At 42.8% G+C, this 24,549-nt stretch overlaps 1 protein-coding gene across 1 annotated transcript in view; it reads left to right on the forward strand.

The window, feature by feature from the left end:
• The first annotated feature begins 877 nt into the window (after positions 1–877).
• LOC307212652 (uncharacterized protein) overlaps positions 878–24,549 on the forward strand; it is a 230,559-nt gene continuing 206,887 nt past the window's right edge. The window contains exon 1 of the transcript XR_013837040.1: positions 878–942. The gene's annotated coding sequence lies outside the window, so the exon portion shown is untranslated. The remainder of the gene's footprint in view (positions 943–24,549) is intronic.

A 24,549-nucleotide genomic window follows, 5' to 3' on the forward strand; every position in this document is an offset into this window, starting at 1 on the left:
TGTGTTTCACAACATGTTGACAGCAATGCAACTTGACAAATAGAATGACATCATCGGGGAGGAAAGGACTATGATACTGAAAGTAGTTTCTGGGAATTTGCTGGTGTTTGGGGTGATGTTTGGCTCACCAGGAGGCAGGTGTGTGTGTCCTGTCTGGTTTTGAGTTTGTTTTTATTAAAAGGAAACTACAAATCTCATGTAATAATAGGCAAAGGCACATGCTTGTTATTCATTAGCATGAAGTCACCCTGTCTTGCGATGTAAATGGGGGACCAGGCTGGAGGACATTTTGTGTAATTTTCCTTCCAAGTAGACTGCCATCATCTCCCTTCTGCTCCCTAGTACTGAAGTGAGAGGCACCTCAATGCTAGGGGGATTCACCTAACCGTAGGTAAATGTGTAAATGTGGAGAACTGAATGCAAGAATGGAAAAATGAGAAACTGAGATTGACAGAGTAGCTTCATCATCGTTATTTTGTTTGTATGCTGCCTTTCCTTGGTTAAAAGCATGCTCAAGGTGGCTTACAATGCGGAATGATTTACATAATTACATATATAACAAAAGTAACCCTAAACAAAAAGGGACACGGGTGGCGCTGTGGGTTAAACCACAGAGCCTAGGACTTGCCGATCAGATGGTCGGTGGTTCGAATCCCCGTGATGGGGTGAACTCCCGTTGCTGGGTCCCTGCTCCTGCCAACCTAGCAGTTCAAAAGCACCCCAAAAAGTGCAAGTAGATAAATATAAAATGAATGCATTTAAAATGAATACAATTTGAATGTGATTTGTGTGTGTATGTGTTTTAATCTGCAATAAAGTGGGCAAAGATAAACTCTAACATGTGAAACTGACATGGAATCAAAATAGATTGGTTCATCCATCCCTACCAAGAGTCAGTGGTTGCATAGGTGAGAAGGAAAAGTTCTGCAATCATGCTTTGAGGTGAGGTGAGGTGCTCCCTTTAACTTCAGTCAAGTGGGGTGGTCATGCACCCCCAGTTTGGGAGATGAAGCAAAAGTTCCTCTTGGCTGGTTTGGAACCCTAAAGCAGAATGCCTATTTAAGTGGTAGCATTTATTCTCCCTATATTTGTTCTGAAGCCCTTTCCACCATAGTTTCCATCAGTGAAGTTCTTTCCATTCCCTTGCAAGGTTGGTGGCATTAGGCCAGAGTGATACACAGTCCCTGCAATCCCTGTTGTCTTTTTTATGGATACCCCATCTAGGTGTCATATACTTTGTGACTGGCTTCAGACTAATCACATTTATCCAATGCTTTGTTGTGGCTGTGTGGGCAGGAGCTGGGATGGTGAAATATACTCAGAGTCAAGTGTTGATTTCATGCTCTTTATTTCAGCTCATGGCAAACAGGGAGTGAGTCTTCCCCAAAACCTCTGGCTATGTATACACATTATTTACACAATGGGTCTTGCGTGATTGGCTGATTCAACTCCCCTCCTGGAGCCTGATTGGGCTGCTGCTGCAGGCCAATCAGGTTTCTGATTCACTTCCTATTGGAGCCAGATTGGGTGGCTCCTGCAGACCATTCACGATGCTGCCTTCTAGGATCCTACTTGCCTATTGTTCTAGGATCCAAGTTCAGTACATAACACAGTGGTTCTCAACCTGTGGGTCCCCAGATGTTGTTGGACTACAACTCCCATCATCTCTGACCACTGGTCATACTGGCTACAAATGATGGGAGTTGTAGTCCAACAACATCTGGGGAACCACAGGTTGAGAAACACTGACATAACAGATGGGCATTGTGTCTGGGCTCCCGTTGAGTTCAACGGAAGCATTTTGCTCTGCCCCATGTCTTTTGCGAGCATGTTATGCCACTGAAAGAAAGAAGAGTGGTCCAAGGAAGCCAAATCTGCTTCTCCCCAGATACACGCTCAGTGCTGTGATGGGCATATGCTGGTCTAACCTTACACTGGCATATCCCTGAAGATCTGTCAACGCAGAATCCCTGAGGACATAGACCAAATCCTAAAGTTCTCCAGCTGATCTAGCTTGGAAAATATGAGCGTTCAACGAGTCACTCAGCAACTTGTTTTGAGTTGTAACTTGAATGTTTCCAGTTAAAAAAAGTGCTCCAAAAGTGGATCAAAATCCCATGAAAATGCAGGAGCAACCAAAGTTAATGCCATGCGGACAAGATGTCAACAAGGCACACCCATCGTTCTGGGCTCAGTAGCTCAGATGTAATGAAAGCCAAAGCTAAACAGAAGACAGTCAAAAACCCTGTTCCCAAGTGGGTGTGACCATATATTATACATGTCTCGTTTGAAACAGGCCTCTTGCAACGGGTCATGTTACAAACCAAGTCTGCCAACTCATCAGACCGATGGTAACAAATGAGTCAAAACATGAATTTTCCCTCCAATTCCACACATTCATGCATCTGGCGAAGTGGGCTGTGGCGCATTACGTCTCTGAGTCTTTTTAAGGTGTGTCACAGGATTTTGTATTTTTTCTTTTTACTGCAACAGGCTGCCACAACTTCCCCCACTTCAGTACTCCACACACTGGAAATCTTTACAGTGAGTCAAGAGGCAAAAACTCATTTTTATAACAACACTTCGATGGGCAATTTAAAATGGGCAACTGCAGCTGGAAATGACCCACCCAAACCGCTCCCTTTGCTTGCAGTTGAGCTGCTTGCATTTTAAATGGTCTCTTAAACTGATCATTAGACCATAGCTAGAAAGTGAATCTAATAAATAGATGCCTATTTTAAAGTTCAGTAGCAGTTATCTTACTTTTACTTTGTGTGTACTATTTTGGTAAACCATTTTGCTTGATCTGATTTTTACAATCATGGCAGACCAGCTGAACTGAGGGCTAGGGAAGCTGTGGTTCTCCAGATGTTGTGGGACTCCAGCTCCTATCATCCCCAGCCAGTATGACTCAATGGTCAGAGATGATGGGAGTTGCTTCTCTCACAACTGGTTGGAATAATAGCTGAGATTTGCAGCATTTTCAGTTATAATGCAACTCCATAGGGATGATTTTTAGGACTTTCAAGATCCAGGCTAGCCTGCCCTAGTGATGTGACTAGATCCATTCACTAATTAGGATGTCAAAAATGGAGAGGGGCTTTAAATGTTAATGTTTGCTGAGCCTATGTCTTTTTTTTTTTAAAAAAAAATTAAATTAATTTTTTACAAAATTATAAAACATACCACACAAAATTATCACAAATACAATCTTACTGGACTTCCATCAGCACCTCTGATAATCCTCCGTCTTATATCACTTCTTATGCTTTTCCTAACTTAATACTGTCTTTATATCTCATATCCTGTCTTTTCTCCTTTTCCGTTTTAACAATATTTCCATTAATACTCCTCACAGAACTTCTTGCAAACCTCCAAACGTCGTCTGGTCATCACAAATACTCTTCAAATAGTCCGTAAATTTACACCAGTCTTCGGTGAACTTCTGGTCCCGCCGGTTTCGGATCCTTCCTGTTAGTTTGTCAAGTTCTGCATAGTCCATTAATTTCATCCTCCATTCTTCCACCATTGGTAATTCTTCTTGCTTCCATTTTTGGGCCAATAGTATTCTTGCTGCTGTTACTGCATATGAAAAAAGCTTACTTTCCTTTCTATTTATATCATTTCCAACCATACCCAAGAGAAATGCTTCTGGTTTCTTTATAAATGTATATTTCAACATTTTTTAAATCTCATTATATATCATCTCCCAGAAGCATTTCACCTTTTTGCATTCCCACCACATGTGATAAAATGTTCCTTCTTTTTCCTTGCTGATCCTATATCATTAGGTATGTGTTCATTGCCCTCTTCTCTCTCCTGACTCAACCTTACCCAGCAGCAGAGAGGACTTGCAGTATGTCTTTTGTTGGATGCTATCGTAGCACACATGAGAGAGTACATTAGAGCATCATGAATGTGACCCAATCTGAACTAGGTGAAGTTTCTCTCTCTCTCTGATCTGATTAGGTTGCCTAGAAGTACTCCAGGATCCAGTGCTTTAAAAAATATATATATATATATATTAAGTTTCAAATAAACACATATAAACACAAATACAAACAACAATAAAAACATACAAAAACCAACAAACAAAACAAAAACAAAACAAGTATAAATTCAAACCTTATTTTCAAAACCTAATTTCACCGACCTCCTCACACCTCCCCCTTCTGTAATCTAATCTCATTTATCTTGTCAGCAAATCCATTCCCATATTTCCCATAGTTTTTAATAATTCTATTCTTTTTTCTTAATCAACGCCCCTGCAAACCACTAATTTTTAAACCCATATCTTTTTAAACTTCATTAATTTTATAATATTTATCAAGATAGTCTTTAAACTTCTTCCAATCTTCTTCCACTGTCTCTTTGTCCTGGTCTCGGATTCTGCCAGTCATCTCTGCCAGTCCCATGTAGTCTGTCATCTTCATCTGCCATTCTTCCAGAGTGGGTAGATCTGATATCTTCCAATACTTTGCAATAAGAATCCTTGCTGCTGTAGTGGCATACATAAAAAAGATTCTGTCCTTCTTTAACACCACATGGCTTACCATACCCAGGAGAAAGGCCTCTGGTTTCTTCAAGAAGGTATATTTAAGTACCTTTTTCATTTCGTTATATATCATTTCCCAGAAAGCCTTAATCCTTGGGCATGTCCACCAGAGGTGAAAGAATGTACCTTCATTTTCTTTACATTTCCAACATTTATTATCTGATAAGTGGTAAATTTTTGCAAGCTTGACTGGGGTCATGTACCACCTATAAATCATTTTCATAATATTCTCTCTCAAGGCATTACATGCCGTGAATTTCATACCGGTGGTCCACAACCTTTCCCAGTCAGCGAACATAATGTTATGACCAATATCTTGTGCCCACTTAATCATAGCTGATTTAACTGTTTCATCCTGTGTATTCCATTTCAACAGCAAGTTATACATTTTTGACAAATTCTTAGTTTTGGACTCTAACAACTCTATTTCCAGTTTTGATTTTTCCACCTGGAAGCCAATTTTCCTGTCCAACTTATAGACCTCCAATATTTGATAATAATGAAGCCAGTCTCGCACTTTGTCTTTTAGATTCTCAAAACTCTGCAATTTCCACTTATCACCCTCCTGTTCTAGAATTTCACAATATTTTGGCCATTTAGCCTCCGTATTAAGTTTTTTCAAGGCTTTTGCCTCCATTGGTGACAGCCACCTTGGAGTTTTATTCTCCAGCAGATCTTTGTATTTAATCCAGACATTATACAATGCTTTCCTGACAATATGGTGTTTAAAACCTTTATGAGCCTTAACCTTGTCATACCACAAATATGCATGCCACCCAAATCCAGTGCTGTTTTTTGAAGAGCAGACTAGAATAGTGGCCAGGAATGCCATTCCCCATATTTGACTCATTAGGACCCTTCCCCTTTGTTAGGCATGCTTTTGTAACTTTCAGGCTTGATTACTACAATGCTATCTTGTATGGAGCTGCCCTTGAAGATGACTTTTCTGATTCAGGTGGTGCAGAAAAATTCTGTATGCTTTCTGACAGGTGTTGGAATGCACAGTCATATCCAGCCTGTTCCGTGGCAGCTGTGTTGGCTGCCAGTTTCCTTCTGGGCTCAAGGTATTGGTTTTAACAAAGCTTTGGACACACTGGGACCCTCACACCTCAATAACTATCTCTCTACTCACCTGTTAAGGTTCAGTCCAGTCAATGTTACTGGTGTGTCATCTTTAGGGCCAGTGCAAAGTAGTGAGTAGGCATCAGCTGAGTTGACCAGACTAGTCTATTAGTGGCTATTGGTAATGGTGATGAAATGTCTTCTAAACAGATTTGGGGTCAGGTTTAGCCAAATGCTAGTTGTCTTGACTAGGGATGCGGGTGGCACTGTGGGTTAAACCACAGAGCCTAGGACTTGCCGATCAGAAGGTCGGCGGTTCGAATCCCCGTGACGGGGTGAGCTCCCATTGCTCAGTCCCTGCTCCTGCCAACCTAGCAGTTCGAAAGTACGTCAAAGTGCAAGTAGATAAATAGGTACTGCTCCAGCAGGAACGTAAATGGCATTTCCGTGCGCTGCTCTGGTTCGCCAGAAGTGGCTTAGTCATGCTGGCCACATGACCCGGAAGCTGTACGCCGGCTCCCTTGGCCAATAAAGCGAGATGAGCACCGCAACCCCAGAGTCGGCCACGACTGGACCTAATGGTCAGGGGTCCCTTTACCTTTACCTTAGCCAAATGCTAGTTGTTTTGAAGCTGCTCTTATTGGCTTCCTCACAGCATATGCCCACCGTTGTGGGACCAGATAAGTGTTTCGTCTGAACCAGCAAGGAATTTGGATTCTAAATGGGGAGTTTATTTCTCTGCACATTTTCACAATTTCCTGTAAATCCCTTCCCCCCTTTGTGATTTTGTTTCAGGAAAGCCTTTAAAAGAGAGTGCATATGTTTACAGGGAGAGACCATCCAGTCCTACAGGACAGGAAATGTTGCCCTAGGACTCACCACAAGTTGGAAAACTAGGCAAAGTTGGGAACAAGGCAAGCATGGAATGGAACTTACTTGTGTGTTGATGTAGCTTGGTATCTAAGTGCTTTGAGTAAAGGGTGGAACCTCATTGAGGAATGGCCTAAGTAGTAAAAATGTTCCCTCACCTTGTCAAATTACAGTGATACCTCGGATTAAGTATTTAATTCATTCTGGAGGTCTGTTCTTAATCTGAAACTGTTCTTAACCTGAAGCACCAGTTTAGCTAATGGGGCCTCCCACTGCTGCTGCACCGCCAGAGCACGATTTCTGTTCTCATCCTGAAGCAAAGTTCTTAACCCGAGGTACTATTTCTGGGTTAGCAGAGTCTGTAACCTGAAGCATAGGTAACCTGAAGCGTATGTAACCCGAGGTACCACTGTAGTCTGCCCCTAAATGTACTGGCTAATTGTAAGTATGTAATTCTTCCCTCTTTCGTAGTATTCAGCACCATGGCCAGAGTATATATAATTGAAGATCTGTGAAATAGTAGACCATCATCTTGAATACTAGTTGTGATGGTAGAATCACAGCATCATGGAATCAGAGAATTGTAGAGTTGGAAGGGACCCCAAGAGTCGTCTAGTCCAACCCCCCGCAATGCAGGAATCTTTCACCCAGTGTAGGGTTTGAACCCATGACCCATGTTCTGCTGACTGAGCTGTCTGGCTTAATTCCTGTCTGTTGATGATAACCTGGTCTATGCCACTTTGTATGAGTTTGCTCAGAAGATCGTTCTGTCCTGTTTCTAACTCATCTGTGAATTTAAAAAAATCACATTTAGATCACATTGAACGTATTTCCTATCCAGTCAAATTTCTGTATGAATTTTCTCTCAAAAAATGAAATTCTCAATGTATTTTATTTTAAAACACACATCTTGTCACGGCTAAAATGGCCGCTGTTTCTTTAATGCTTAAAAAAGCTGGGTCAGCATGAGTCAGCAGCCTGCACTGGGTTGTATATATAGAGTGAGAAATGTTGGTTTGTTGGGGTTGTTTGGTTGATTAGTGAAAGCTGGTAGTGTTGATGTGCGTACAGTTGGTCAGTCGCTTTTGCAGAAAGTCTTTTAAGAATAAAACTCTGCAAGGATACTTTTCTCATGGACTCTTTTATGCCGACAAGGGTCCAAGGACCAGGCTGAGGCAACAAAGGGAGGCCAGAACCCTTTCCTTTTTTTTTTTTTTTTACAAACACTGACACATTTAAAAACGTTTTTAAGAGCAAAGAACTTCATTGCAATGTTCAGAGAAGTGCAAAATATAACAATAGCCTTTGTTCTGATTCAAAAAATATTCTGGGATATGTGGAACAGGCAAGTCCCCACTGGAATTCAGAGAAATAGAATTCCTCATGCATCCCCTACCTTCAGAGTGTTTTCAAGTCTAAATTTTATGCCTCCCCTTTATGACATTTTAGGTAAACTCAATGACAGAAGTGCTACACAAGCAAATAGGACATAATTGTCACTAAAGATAGCATACAATAGAAAACATAAATGTGTTATTGCAGAATAGTTGTCCCCAACAGAATCAGAAGGAGGCGTTTTGTTGCATTTATCCAACTTAAAACAGAAAAAAATAGTGTAGCTCCCTCAGTAGTGATTCTACCTGATTGTCTGAGGAAGTGGGGAGAGATTTACAGAGCTGCCTCTCTTCATTCTTCTCAATTCCTACTTGTACCCAGCCCAAAAACTGAGGTCCAGCTCCGAGGGCCTTCTGGTGGTTCCCTCACTGTGAGAAGCAAGGTTACAGGGAACCAGGCAGAGGGCCTTCTCAGTAGTGGCTCCCATCCTGTAGAACGCCCTCTTATCAGATGTCAAGGAGATAAAGAACTACTGTACATTACTTTTAGAAAACATCAGAAGGCAGCCCTGTATAGGGAGGTTTTTAATGGTTGATGTTTTACTGTGTTTTTAATATTTTGTTGGGAGCCTCCCAGGGTGGCTGGGGTAATCCAGTCAGATGGGTGGCATATTAATTATATATATATTTGCAAAAGCATGGTGGATATTAATCATGGACTGGTCACTATTTAGGGACAATACATGTTGGACAGGCATTTATTCAGCATGAGAAATATCACACTTGTGTTTCCTTAGATACTGGATATGTCCAAGTACACAAATCTTTCTTGATCTGACCAAGGTACAACTATTATAAGAGTGGCCAACCAGATTCCTCTGTAAGCTCACAGAGCATTTAAGGCATGGATAGGCAAACTAAGGCCCGGAGGCCGGATCCAGCCCAATTGCCTTCTAAATCCTGCCTGCGGACGGTCCGGGAATCAGCTTGTTTTTACATGAGTAGAATGTATCATTTTATTTAAAATGCATCTCTGGGTTATTTGTGGTGCCTATCTGGTGTTTTTACACGAGTAGAATGTGTGCTTTTATTTAAAATGCATCTCTGGGTTATTTGTGGGGCATAGGAATTCGTTCATTTATTTATTTTTTCAAAATATAGTCCGGCCCCCCACAAGGTCTGAGGGAGAGTGGACCAGCCCCCTGCTGAAATAGTTTGCTGACCCCTGATTTAAGGTGATAGCCTTTCCTCCAGGGTTTGTTCTAAGCCAGGCATAGGCAAACTCATCCCTCCAGCTGTTTTGGGACTACAACTCCCATGATCCCTAGGTAGCAAGACCAGTGTTCAGGGATGATGGGAATTGTAGTCCCAAAACATCTGGAGGGCCGAGTTTGCCTATGCGTGTTCTAAGCACCTGTAACCAAATAAGCTATCCTGCCTAACAGATAAAAAGATATGGTAGACAAACCATTCAACCATTTGTCACATATGTTATTTCTTTGACTTTTCTCTATGCATTTGGCCATAACCAAATTTTGCATGATGGTTTCTGACATCAAAGAGCAGGTTTCTATCTACGTTTGAGTATGGTTAGGCACCATTTTGAATCAAGGTGGTGGGCGGAATCTTTATAGGCAACATTGGTTTCAACCATTGATTTGAAAACTGAATATCAATACGACAACAACACAGAAGCCAGTGCAGATGACCAGCAGAAAGTATTAGCCTATCATCAGTATTCATGTTCATCAGTATGCAGATGACACCCAGCTCTACCTCTCCTTTAAATCAGAACCAGTGAAGGCGGTGAAGGTCCTGTGTGAATGCCTGGAGGCGATTGGAGGATGGATGGCGGCTAACAGATTGAGGTTGAATCCTGACAAGACAGAAGTACTGTTTTGGGGGGACAGGGGGTAGGTGGATGTGGGGGATTCCCTGGTCTTAAATAGGGTAACTGTGCCCCTGAAGGACCAGGTGCACAGCTTGGGAGTCATTTTGGACTCACAGCTGTCCATGGAGGCACAGGTTAATTCTGAGTCCAGGGTGGCTGTCTACCAACTCCACCTGGTATGCAGGCTAAGACCCTACTTGCCCGCGGACTGTCTCGCCAGAGTGGTGCATGCTCTAGTTATCTCCCGCTTGGACTATTGCAATGCGCTATATGTGGGGCTACCTTTGAAGGTGACCCGGAAACTGCAATTAATCCAGAATGCAGCAGCTAAACTGGTGACTGGGACTGGCCGCCAGGACCACATAACACCGGTCTTGAGAGATCTGCATTGGCTCCCAGTACGTTTCCGAGCACAATTCAAAGTGTTGGTGCTGACCTTTAAAGTCCTAAACTGCCTTGGTCCTCTATACCTGAAGGAGCATCTCCACCCCCATCGTTCAGCCCGGACACTGAGATCCAGCGCCGAGGGCCTTCTGGTGGTTCCCTCATTGCGAGAAGTGAGGTTACCGGGAACCAGATAGAGGGCCTTCTCGGCAGTGGCGCCTGCCCTGTGGAACACCCTCCCTTCAGATGTGAAGGAAATAAGCAGCTATCCTATCTTTAAAAGACATCTGAAGGCAGCCCTGTTCAGGGAAGTTTTTAATATTTAATGCTGTACTGTTTTTAACATTTGATTGGGAGCCACCCAGAGTGCCTGGGGAAACTCAGCCAGATGGGTGGGGTATAAATAATAAATTCTTATTCTTATTCTTATTCTTATCCCAAAAGCCTGGGGAAATAAATTTGTCTTACACTGTCTGCAAAAACTCAAGAATGAGTTCTACTGAATTATCTCCAGGGGAAAACACAAATGGGGCAACATTACAGAGAAGGCGATATCCCAGGTCACTGCACTGTGGGCATTGGTGAGTCTAATAATGCTGAGAATGCAACTCTGTAACTGTTTACTTAATGATGCCCCCTGAATATGCCCTAAGAAAATGTCTTCAGGGAAGAATGTGATCTCATCTACATCCTATTTTAACAAGCAGCAGCGATAGGCCATGCCAGATTTTTCTTGTCTTCTGTCAAGTAGACATGCAATTAATGAGTCTTAGGGCAGTAACCCAGCCAGGCTTTTTAACCCACAAGCAAAGAGGTCAGGCACTTAACATCATTTTAAAATTCTTGTTATGTGATAGGTGGGGTTTAAATAGCCAGAAGCTAATAGTTCTGGTTAGCTCACTGGGTACCTCTAGTTGATGTGGGAATTAAAATAAAGGGGAAATACTATGAGGCTTTGCTTAATCATACTTTCATGTTTCTGACAGGTCCCTTTCTCTACAAATACCATCCTGTTGTTGTTGTTTAGTTGTTTAGTCGTGTCTGACTCTTTGTGACCCCATGGACCAGAGCATGCCAGGCACTTCTGTCTTCCACTGTCTCCTGCAGTTTGGTCAGAAATACTATCCTAAGCCCTTTTAAAATGTGGTTCTCTTGGTGGGGGCTGTTATTGGGTTGTTGTTTTTTTGTTGTGATTATATATATTGTGGTCACATACAGTGGTACCTCGGGTTAAGTGCTTAATTTGTTCTGGAGGTCCATTCTTAACCTGAAACTGTTCTTAACCTGAAGCACCACTTTAGCTAATGGGGCCTCCCGCTGCTGCCGGTGCACGATTTCTGTTCTCATCCTGGAGCAAAGTTCCTATTTCTGGGTTAGCGGAGTCTGTAACCTGAAGCGTCTATAACCCAAGGTACCACTGTATTTTGATTTTGTTCTGTGAACCACTCTGAGACCTCTGGGTATAGGGTGGTATATAAATTCAATCAATCAATCAATAAGCAAGCAAGCAAATAAATCATATAGCCCAAATGACACAAGATTGTTCCGCCTATGACGGTTAAGACAATGTTTGCTAACATTCGTGGGCAACTAAATAATAATCATCCCAAATTCTCAAAAAAATAAAATAATTCAAGCAGTCCTGCAGAATAATACGCTTGGGGAAATGACAACAGCATTCTCTTAAATGTTTGTGGAAAAGATATGTTGATAAGTGTCAGTGAAAGCTGAAACATAACCAGTGAATCCTGGAAGAGCTACCATGTAGTTAGTATGAAATGTGCAAGAAATAGCTATGAAGATCTTGGCTTAGTCTGGAAAAGCCTAAGGTTAATTGGTTTTCCACAGGCTGCAATCTTTCTATCTGTTACTTCTTCTTTACTTCGTTCCATAGATCAGCTGGCCAAATGTTGAAAACAATAGCTAGGGCAGTATTTACTATAGCAATGAACAAAGTATTGATGGGTGTTATGTACTGAGTTGAATAGGATCCAAATTGCAGCAGTCTGATTGGTCCTAGAACAATAGGATCCAGAATGCAGCAGTCTGATTGGTCCACAATCCAACTCCAGGTGCAAGTGAATCCACAACCTGATTGGCCTACAGGAGAATCCCAGAACTAGCCAATCACGTGGGGCCCATTGTGTGAATAATGTATATAAAGCAGACATTTCGGAGGAACTTCCATTCCTCACTACTATGAGCTGAATAAAGAGCATGAAATCCACACTCGACTCCGAGTATATTTCAGCATCTTATGGTGCAGAACCCACCAGACAGGGTTCTAGATGAGTATTTGGAAGACGAACTGGGGAACGGTGGAAAGTCAGCAAAAACCACCCCTTCCTGCGTGCCACTCCCCCCCTTGTAAATCACGCCTCACCACCACATTTGAGCCAAGTAGCAGTGCCTGGGGTTTGGAAACCCAACTAGGTCACCTAATGTATAGCTTTTGGCCTGACTTGCGTTCCGAATTTTATTATTATATTAAGGGCTTGCTTTGTGATAGCCCAAGTTATGCTTTCTGCCCTGAAGAATGGAAACTTCTCTGAAATGAATGCAACTTCCAGCTTATAGGGGAGGAAGTTTGGCTTCTTTGAGGGCAACGAAAGCCTGTGTTATCCTGTGTTGTATCACTTTTTGCCCCTTTGACATTTAATATAGCGGGCCCCATGAAAAAGCAAACAGACACTATATTGTGGTATTGACTTTAGTGTGGTACTTCCTAAATTTAGACTGCACGCCACTCAGAAGTATTTGTACTGTACCACAGCAAATGTTTACTCTTCACTGATGCAGCCCTTCTGTACTTGTGCAGTGCAAATTGCCATTTATGAGGCTTTAAAAAAAATTGCGGATGGCTACAAATATCTTAAAATGAATTGAATTGAGCAGCATGCCTATATAGGGTTTTGGGTACTGTAATCATTGAGGCATTATCTAAAAATCATTTCTCTTTCCAATGAATACCGTATTTTTCCGTGTATAAGACTAGGTTTCCCCCCCAAAAAAAAATTATGTAAAAAATTATGTAAAAAACAGAGGGTCCTGGTTGCGCACAGGACCCAAGAGCTCACCTGACAGGGTTAAAATGGGGGCGGAGGAGCAAGAAGTCCTGGCCATTCCTCTGGGATCACACCAGTCGATTTTAGCCAATAGCCAGTGGGTGGCGTGATCCATGGGGCTTTAAAAACAGCAGCATGACACAAGCAGGGGCACTTGCTTCACACTGTTGAACACCTGCCCACCCTCCCTAGATTAGGTAGAGTCGCTCGGCCTTGCTTTGGTTTGGGTCACCTGTTTTGGAACAGGGGCTGGGTAGGAATTTTTCCATTTGGCAGATTGGCTTTAGCCATTTGGTTTTCGCCTACCCCTTAGCAAATCGTCACAACTTGTAAGGTGGCGGTTAGGCATTGGCTCAGTTGGACTGTGGGGAGGGGAGGTGCGGCCATCACCTGCCCCTCCAGGAACTGGGTATTCCGTTAAATGAATCTGGGGGGTCCTGGATCTCGTCCGATGTCCGCTTGAGGGGCTAGGACCATGCCAGGACCACAGGAACCCCGGGATGAGCTTGGGTTGGTCCTCATCGACCTTGCTCCCTCATTTGGTTTACCCCATTGGCCGATCACCCTGAGAGGTGGAGTCAGTTATAGTGGGGAGTCAGTGCCTAAGCCAATACCGCTCATGTGATTGTATTTCAATAAAGTTGTGGCCAAAATTTGCCCCCAAACTTAAACTAATATAAGTGTCTGTGTGTATTGATTTTGAGGGTGGGTCTTGGGTCCTCAAGATGCAAGTGTTTACTTCCGGGTTCCCCATGCACAGAAGCGATCTGTGCACTTCACGGATCTGCAGAAGCGCTCGATTGCACCGTGCACATGCGTGGAAAAGGCACTCTAGTTGTGGACTTTTCAGGGTGCGAACGGCACCCTGAAACGGATTAAGACTGCAACTAGAGGTACCACTGCATATACAAATGCTAAGAGAAGCTGAAGGCATTACACAATTAATAGTCCAGTCCTATACATCCAGGATGAGGTCCTCCTATGGCCCTCCATATATTTTTGGACCCCAGCTCCCTTTAATCTCAACCAGCATGGACAATGATCAGGGATGATGGGAGCTGGGAGTCGAACAACGTATCTTGATCCTCTGTGTAGGGTTGCTATATTTCAAAAAGTAAAATCCCAGAAGTTGAGCTTTTTTAATGAAACCCCTAAAATTGTTGAGCTTTTTTTGAGAAAAATCACCAAAATCAATCAATCAATCAATCAAACAAACAAACAAACAAACAAACAAACAAACAACTTGCCTAAGACTCGACTAAGATCCAGGACAAAGCACTGCCTTTCAGAACCACCTTTGAAATTCCGGCAATGTCCAGGAAAATCCAGACGTATGGCAGCCCTATCTCACTGGGACTTATTCTACAATAAAATTGAACACTAAGGTCTCTTCCTTGTCCCTTGTTGTTTATCATAATTTTGCCAAATTATTAACACTCTGCTTTCCAATAATGTGTTTGAGAAACTGTGGGTCACAGGGCAAGGATCCCAGGACATTCTGGAAGAGTTGGTTTCAGGCTATAAATCCCTACATACAGGGCTGGATTTAGGTTTGATGTGGCCCTGAGCTACTGAAGGTAATGGGGCCCTTTATGTGTCCAGCTGTCCTTTGTCAGGAACAAACTGCCGCTGTTTTGTGTGTTGAATATATGCTATATGGTGATTTATGGACCTAATAGGTATCTAAAGCCATTTGCACCTGTTGCCATGCAACCAGTCCATGCAGAATATAGGCACCCTATATATAGAAATGAGCAAACCAGTGATATTTTAGGGAGCAGGCTAGCAGGCTTACATTACTTACATCATAGGAGCCTCCACAACACAAAAGACTGTTGCTGTATGTAGGTTTTATTTTATTTGTTTTTATCTTATATAGGTTTTATTTTATTTGTTTTTTATCTTATATTTTGGAAATGCACATCCAGTTTTTTCCCCTTTAATTTTTTGGGGAGCCCCCAAGAGAGTGGGGCCCTAAGCTATAGCTTGTTTAGCTTATACGTAAAGCTGGCACTGCATACATAGCTTGGGCACTGCAGATTATGGAAGCACCTCCTTCCCTCTGCCCTATTGGTCTCCACAGTCAACTGACTCCCTGGTGACAACTTTCATATAGTGACCGGATGAAGAACTGAACACCGGAGCCAGGCCAGGCTGCCTTAAATGCCCCAGGAGTGGATCTGAGGGAAGCCTGCATGATCTGTCAGGCATGCCACAAAAGCTAGGTCTGCCTCCAATCCTATCTGCCATTGGCTAACCTGCAGGCAGGCTTAGATCCAGTTCCCAGCCAGCGAGGTGAGCATTAAAGCTCCTGGGTGGTTGGGTAGCACCAAAGTCCACAGGCTGTACTGGATCATGGAGGGGGATGTGGCTCCAACCCACAATGCTACAGAATCATGTAAGGGTAAGCGGACTTTCCTGAGAGTTGGCTAGAAGTTGGTTGTTAGATTGGGAAAGGCTGTGGAAGAAAGCGGTTAAGTTTACTGCATGTACTATATTAAAAGAAAACATTATGAAAATGATGTATAGATGGTACTTAACCCCAGTGAAATTAGCAAACATCTAGCATCCAAATGATAATCAGTGTTGGAAATGCAAAGAAAAAGAAGGTACTTTTATTCATATGTGGTGGACATGTCCCAAGGTGAAAGACTTCTGGGAAAAGATTTATAATGAGTTGAAAAAAATGTTGAAATATACATTTATTAAGAAACCAGAAGCCTTTCTACTTGGAATACTAGGATTGGAATTCCCCCCAAAAGATGTTAGACTGTTTTTGTCTGCCACTACAGTGGCAAGACTTTTATTAGCCAAAAACTGGAAATCGCAAGAAATACCAACAATAGAAGAATGGCAGATGAAGATGTTGGACTTTTTGGAGCTGGCCGACCTGACTGGAAGAATCCGCGACCAGAAAGAAGAGGAGATACAAGAGTATTGCAAGAAATTTAAAGAATATTTAGCTAAATATTGTGATATAAGATAAATAGAAAATTCTTGGAAGTAATAAATAGGCTTAGGGGTAGAATAAGAATATGTGGTAGCAAATATTAAGGATTAAAATATTAATAAAGGAGAAGAGGTTAGTTAATGAAAGGAATCAATATAATTAGAAATATGAATTTGGAGAACTGTTATATAGGTGATATAATGAAATTCAGTTAGAGGGGATTTGAGGACGTCAGTTATCAATGTAATGAGAATTAGGTATTTGAAGAAATAATCTTTCTTTGTATTTAGTTTATTGTTGTAATGTGTTTTTTTCTTTGTTGTATGGTTTTTTACGTTATTTTTGTGATAAATGTTGAAAATCAATTTTTAAAAATTGGGGAAAAAATAGAAGTTGGTTGTTGCTCTTAGTTCAGTGGGGGTGGGGTGGGAGAGATCGTCTGAAAATGCAGTGCTTCTGTGCGTCGTTTTCTGCTTCAGAGTGTTCAAAGGCTTGAGCGCTCTTGTGGCTTGCAAGGAAGGGGGCCTTGTGTGCGAAACATGGTTGGTAACCCATTCCAACCCCCATTCAGAGAGGAGAACAGCTTCCCAGGAAGGGAAGCAGTATGCTATAGATGTGGTCATATGCCTGAAGGTGCTATATAAATAACAAGCAGACATGTTTGTATAATCTTCACTACCTTTCAAAAAAGAGAGTCCTGTATACTTACCAAAAATCTTTCATTTATTTTCATTTCAAAGATTGTGAGAGTTAAGATCTTGAAATATAAGTCACCACCTGCAACCAATTCATGATCTCTTCCAGTGAAATTGGGGTGTGGGGGGCATTATTTGGATGAGAGAGAGAGAGAGAGAGAGAGAGAGAGAGAGAGAGAGAGAGAGAAGTAGACTGGTGGAATAGCACATCTGTTTTTGTAAAAATAAAAAAAGCCCACCAAAAAGCCCAAACACAACCCAAAATACAAAACCATGGAACCTGGAATCTTTCTTTCTTCAGTGTGGTATTTTACTACCACATGGCTTTAATCCTACATCTGGGCCTGTTGTTTTATGAAATATTTGCCACAGATGATGTCAATTATACTTTTTGTCCCGGTCATCAATTTATGGACTTTTGGAATAAGACAAAATGAAACAACCAGGAAAAGAACAACTTATGTGGTCTACTCCCTGACAAAATTATAGTGCTGTGATACACATCTAAAATCAATAACTCTGCTAATGATTAACAGAAAACGTTGCTTAGGTTATGAGCGGCAAAGTAGCCCACACTCAGCAGATGCTTGGCTCAGGGATGCATTTTTTGTCGGCTGCATGTTTACCAGCAGATGTTCAGGCCTCTGTTTTATACTACTTGAATGAGCTAGTGGTTGGCTTGAAGCTGTGTGACAGCTATAAGCTATCTGCCAGCAATGCAGGTGAAATGTTCTTGCTTTTGCTGAACTGAAAAGGGTAAGGACTTGTCAATGAAATCTAGGCTATCGTGCCTAAGAGCTGCATGTCTAGTACTGCAAAAAAGCACAAACACACCTCAGTTGATTGCTGTGAATATCTGAAACGAAATCATTAGCATTTGTTGCATGTAGAGACCCCACAGCCACCCCCTCGTTGGAAATAACTCACACAAGGACACGGATATTAGGTTTATGTAATTGGGCAAATTTGGGCCACAACTTTATTGAAATTACAGAATGTGAGCAGTATTGGCTTAGGCATTGATTGGACCTGACTATATCTGACTCCTGCCCATTGTGCAGGAAGTCCAGTAAGGGTAAGCTACTGGTAGGGGGAGCCCTGTCGATACGAACCAACTCAAGCTCCCCCTGCTGTTTCCGTCGTGTCAAGGCCCTAGCCCCCAGCCAGGCTTCAGACTAGATCTACACCCCCGGATTCCTTTAATGGAATACCCTTAAGCATGGAGGGGCAGGTGATGGCCACACCTCCCCTCCCCCCCCCACAAGGTCAAACAATGCCTAACCGCAACCCTAACAAAGTTGTGACGATTGCTACGAGGTACGTGAAAACCAAGTGGCCAGTGCCAATTTGCCAAGTGGAAAAATTCCTACCAGGCCCCTCAGACAACCAAGGCGGCCAACTGAAGTCCATAGCAAGGCAATTACCTAACCTGCAAAATAGGGAGGGAGGGCGGGTGATTGAGGAAGCGAGCCAAAAAGGAAGTCCTCTGGCTCGCTCCTCCGTTTAAACAGCTCCGGCCACGCCCCCCAGCCAGCGGATTGGCTGGCCGGGCTCTGACATGGCTGGGATCCCCCAGGCAACAGGGGACAAGGTCCCCTGCCCCCGGTGGGGGGTGGGTGGCCACGTGGCCCACCGCAACTCCTCCCCACTGGGAAGTGGAGCAGATTCGGAAGTTTAGGTCCAAATTTAAGTGCATCAAATATTTCCCACTGCAGCCTGCTGCTTCTAATTATTTCATGGTAGGTGTTAGGCATTGCACATACAAAATTTGTAGATTAATTATAAACAGTATAAGCACAACCATTGTACATGTACGTACACATACTTTTCAGAGCCTCTTGCTCTGACAAGCACACTCAAGGGAGACTTGTCACAAGTTGTGCTGTCATGAAAAAGCAGACAGAATTAGATGCAATGGTTTAGCATGAGCTTGATTTTCACAAAAATATTATGAGAGTGCCAAATGTACATTGCAGGGGTATGAATGTTCACCTTTGCTCTGAACATTCGCAAAGAAGTCAAGCCATTATATATTTTGCTCTGGTTCCAATTCAGCTCTGTTAAAAGTTCGCTTTTGGGATAGGACTATAAAGGTGCACTTCTGCCAACCTAGCAGTTTGAAAGCACACCAGTGCCAGTAGATAAATAGGTACCACTGCAGTGGGAAGGTAAACAGCATTTCCATGTGCTCTAGTTTCCGTCATGGTATTCCGTTGCACCAGAGGCGGTTTAGTCGTGCTGGCCAGAAAGCAGTCTGTGGACAAACGCAGGCTCCCTCGGCCTGAAAGCGAGATGAGCGCCACAACCCCATAGTCGCCTTTGACTGGACTTAACCGTCCAGGGGTCCTTTATCATTACCTTTCTAGGTGCAATAGCTGGTTCAGCATGATACATCTCATGATAAGCCACTTGATCTCTGGTTCACTATGATGCTAATTTGTAAATAATATATGATAAGTTAACCATTCTTATTTTACTTTTAGCTCAGGGCTTTTCCAGACAAATTGCTTTGCACTGGGACTGAGTAAGGTAAAGGTAAAGGGACCCCTGACCTTTAGGACCAGTCGTGACCGACTGTGGGGTTGTGGTGCTCATCTCGCTTTATTGGCTGAGGAGCTGGTGTACAGTTTCTGGGTCATGTGCCCAGCATGTTCAGTTCAGTTTGATTTATTACGGCCATTGGCCCATATCGAAAACAATACATCAAAATTTATCCATAAACAATACAATTTAAACAGTTAAAATCCAAGTTAAAACACCCATATAAAACCAATTTTACTTCAATTAAGTAAACACTATACACAATAAGCTCCCTCTATGTAAACCGAAATTCAAATCCCTCGGATTTTGGGAGATATGCGTCTTAGTTCTGGCACTTATTGATGGTTCTTAAGTTTAGCTAAGCTGTCAGAGTCATACAGTGATCCATTTCTCCTCTTTTGAAATAAGACATTAATCAGGTATCTAGCGACTGCAAGGGATCTACTTGTGTCTTCGTCGTTTAATAAGTATATTATTTGGGCTTCCTGAGGTCTGTCAGCAATTCTCGATAAATATGGGGCCAGAAACTTGGACCGTAAAGCCGAATGTAATGGACAACAGAAGATTATATGATATAACGATTCTATAGATCCACTTTTACAGTCACAGAGGAGTGAGATCTGTCCGTTGGAGAGTCTGTTACCCAACACATTTGATGGGAAAACATTGAATCTAGCCTTTATAAAGGCGTACCTGTGCATCACCACAGATAAGGTAGTTAAATAAGATGGAAGTTTCATTGGAGGTGTTAAGCCAAGGTTTATTGGCGAACAGGTGCCACCACCTGTCGCAATATTAAATTGTAAATCCATCTCTAATTTGTGAGTTATAATTCTCTTGGCAGAGATTAAATCCAATTTTAGTAGTTCAGATGGAGATAATCCTAAAGACACAAGTTTCCCATGTATTATTTTTGCCCAAGGGCTAGGGAAGTCATCTCTCCAGAGACACTGTATCAAGTGGAGATTTGGAAGTTTATGCCATAATGCCAACCAGTAACAGAGGATGCATTTCCATAATGTGGTTTCTAGAGATGTAACATTTAGTTCGAGTCGTATAGCAGTATTGCTTACACACCTGGGTAATTTTAGCAACCTTCTTAGAAGCTGGTTTTGGATTACCTCCAATTGGGTTAGATTAACAAAAGACCCCCATATTGGAATTGCATATGCTATTGTTGCAATCACCTTTGCCTTGAAAACTTTTAACACTGATGGAATATGGAAAGCCCCATCTGAAAAGAAAAAACGCAGTAGCGCAAAGGAAAGGGCTTTAGCTCTATTTAATACATATGCAAGATGGACCTTCCAGCCCATGTTGTGTTGGAGAAGGACTCCCAAGTATTGAAATTTAAAGACTTGGTCAATGGCTTTTCCGTCTATTCTCCAATTATAGGTTTTTTGACTCTTAGTGAAAATTAGGACTTTGGACTTGGCATGATTAATTGTAAGAAAATTTGATTTGCAGTAAACATCGAAAAATTTTAATGCCCTCCTAAGGCCAACTCTTGAAAAAGATACGATCACTGTGTCGTCTGCGTAGAGTAGAAGGGGGCAACGATATTGGGCAAGACGGGGGGCGTGGATCGTTTCTTGAGAATCTATCAGAGGTGCCCTCATATCACTTATAAATAGATTAAAAAGGGTCGGCGCAAGGATACATCCTTGACGAACACCTCTATTGATGGTTACTGAATTTGAGAGGTCGCCGGCCGGAGTGATTCTCACCCTGGCGGCCGATCCGTCATGCAATTTAGTTATTAGCCACAAAAGTCTTTTGTCTATTCCCCATCGTGCTAATTTCCCCCAAAGTAATCCTCTGGGGATGCTGTCAAAAGCGGCCTTTAAATCAATAAAGGCCGCACAAAGTTGGCCTCTATTTGGGGCGGAATATTTCCGGGCAAGGTGGTATAAAACTAAGACATGATCAACCGCTGACTGATTCGGTCTAAAACCAGCCTGTTCAGGCCCAATCAGGTTGTTCTCTTCGGCCCACTTAGTAAGCTTAGTTAACAAGAACCGTGCATATATTTTCCCAATTATTGACAATAAACTAATATTCCTGTAATTTCCCGGGTCATCTGTCGAGCCCTTTTTATGAATTGGAATAATAATCGCATCCTTCCATATTCTTGGAACCTTCCCACTGTTGTTTACGGCATCAAAAGTAACGGCCAGGATTTTCGCCCACCAGTCTGCATGAAGTTTTATAGCTTCCGCCGGGACTAGGTCAGGACCGGGGGCTTTTCCAACTTTGAGATTAGAAATGAGTCCGTGGATTTCTTCCGGGTCGGTGGGTGGCCAAAGAGGGAGCTGCTCATAGAATCCATCGATTGTATTAATATTAAGGTCTGGTAAGGCAAAATAGTTCCTTAAAAAGTATTCCCAAACTGGGGCAGGAATAACTGATAGGGGGTATCTTTTAGATTTTCTGTTAACCAGCATCCAGAATTTTCGGGAATTACGGGTATTTGAGGCAGCTATAAGTGCGTGCCAGTGGTTCAGTTGCCATTCCTGTTTGGCCTTTTTTTGCACATATTTGTAAGCTGATTTTGCCTGATAGTACTCCTTGGGAAGCATAGTCGCCCCTGAGGATTTGTAATCATTATAAATAGCACAAAGATGTTGTTTGGCTTGTTTGCAATTATGGTTAAACCACAGTGCACCTGTCTTGAAGTGGGCCCGATTTGCCTGGTGGGTTGGGACAGTAAAGAATGACGTGAGGTCATTCAACAGATTGGCAAATAGATTAATAGTTTGATCGTGTTCATATGAAGTTATGTCAAGGGCTGAATAGGTTTGTATGATCTCCTGTTGAAAAAATTCAGAATATTTTTGAGCCTGCGTTACAGACCACTTTATACCCTTCACTCGTAATGCCGTATTAATACCCTCTACCGGGTTTTCTGTGTTAGTATCTAATTGAGTTGGATGACTGTACTCGTCCCCGTGCCAGTCTAGGTCAAACGTAGCAGCAAGTGGAAGGTGGTCACTAAACTGAATATTGTCAATCTTAAAAGAGAGAGCTTTCGGCATCAGATCACTCGAGGCTAAAAGGTAATCTAGTACACTGTTTGATTTTATGCCTAGGTGGGTATACTCCCCCGGTATATCGGGAGGGCAGCAACCATTCAGGGGTACTAGGTTTAAGCGAATAGCCATTTGGTAAAGAAGTACTCCAGCCTCATTTACTTTAGAGTCTTTTGAGGTTCTCCTCAAGGCATGTCTCAAATCATAATTATCGAGGCATGGAGCAGACCACCATTTAGCTTTAGTTAAATCGACCCAATTTGCTGCTATGCGTGCGTTAAAGTCACCCCCAATTAAGAATTGGCTATTGGAATATTTGACTCGGCATGATACTAAATGATCTTCTAATATTTCCCATCTATCATGCAGTTCAAGGGATGAACCCCCTGGCGGGAGGTAGACATTGGAGATTAGCAGTGATACTTTCCCCCCCGACATCAACCCGGATAAAGCATAGGGGGGAGCAGTCAAAACTAATGAAAATTTGAAATGCAGCTTCAGTGAGATACCAATTACTAGACCACCTTTCGGCCGTCCTCCTTTCTGGGAGGGGCAAGCTGGAAGAGATAGTAGGTCAAATCCATTTATAACAATTTCACCCTCCTCCCAAGTTTCTTGCAATAGAATGATATGAAACGAATTGATATACGACTGGAATTCTGGGTCACATTTTTTTCTGCGCCAACCAGCGATGTTCCAACAGAGGATCGATATTGGTGGTTTTTTGGGTTGTCCGGCTAACCGTCATTTAAATTCTTGTGGGGAGCTCTTATGCAGCAAGGACGCTCCCATAAAGAAGTCCGTTATTTTCCTTTGCTGAAGGTTGACGTCCTGGTGTGGTGAGTCTTTTGCTCTGGTGCGAGCCGGTTGTGGCACGATCAAATCGCAAGGGCCAGAATTTTTGGGGGGCAGAAAAGAGTTAGCATCCTGGCGAGTAGAGATAATATTTGGCGTTTTTAGCTGTCGGGCCCAACTAGGCTCTGAAGAGGCTCCTGCGAAGTCTGCTGGAGCCGTCTTCTTTGGGGATCTAACCGATACACTTGTGATCATTTGATTTATATGTCCTGCTAGGTCTTCAGTCCACTCTGTGTTGACTCTCGACACTATAGTGTCTTCCTCACGTAATTTTTGGGTTTTTGGTGGAGAAGCCTGACTTGGAGTGGCCACTACCGTCTCAGGTCGTGGATGGTCTTCGATGTATGTTGATTCCAAGTCCGGCATGGAGGGATGCAGGGGCGATGATTTATCCAGGGGGGTGTTATCCTGAGATTCATTCTTTGATCGGTTAATCTCAGAGGGAACAGATAAGCCTATTAAAAGCAGGGATGAGTTACCAGCATGAAGGGGAGGAGAAGAGTCTGCCTCCAGCGGTGAGACCTTCCCATCCAATGCAGATGGCACCTTATATGCTGGATATTGGGGGATTGTTGTTTCCACTTCCATGGGGCATGGCACCGCTAAGTTAGAGTGGGTATTATTCATAGGAACTCCGTTACAGGCGATACTTAGGAGCTGAAGTTTAAGTGAGTCCAGCCTATTTATAATTTCTTGTTGTTCCATCGCTGGTAACTCTCCAAAGGAGGCGATAAGCTCTCTTTCCTCCTGGGGTGTCATAGAGTTACTGGCACAATCATAGTGTTTAGTTGTAGGAGTGGGGGTACTATGGGACTGGCCCAGATATGAGGTGTACAGCTCAGCCCTCTTTTGTGGTTCAGGACGGGAAGGTTGTACCGTCTCCTTGATTAATCCCTCCGATAGGAGGGGTCTAATTATGGAGTCCATGAAAACTCTCGTTGGAAAAATGCCAAGACTATTCAAAAACACTTTTTGCTGAATAATAAGAGAGGGGATTTTTGCAGAGTGGAAAGCCAGCATTATTCTCTGATATCTGTTCTGGCGGACTAAGGGAAGCACAGCAGAAAGATCTATTTGTGATGACTCGAGTTTTAGAAGCCATCTGAGGTGCTCTTTAGTCCCATGTAGCGTCGCCCAACTTGGGTCCCTTTCCTGGAAGGTTAGGGAAATCTTCCTTGGATGTAGAATCAGGGATTGGCGATTCAGTGCGGGGTTGAGATTGTATTTGCAGTTCTTCATACGATCAGTGTTTGGAGGAGCTTTCTGCCGGCACAATGGAACATCTACTGCCCCGTCTTGGGCTGTCTGAACCGGCTGG

Source organism: Podarcis cretensis (assembly GCF_951804945.1).
Source record: "Podarcis cretensis genome assembly, chromosome: 3".
Taxonomy (NCBI): domain Eukaryota; kingdom Metazoa; phylum Chordata; class Lepidosauria; order Squamata; family Lacertidae; genus Podarcis; species Podarcis cretensis.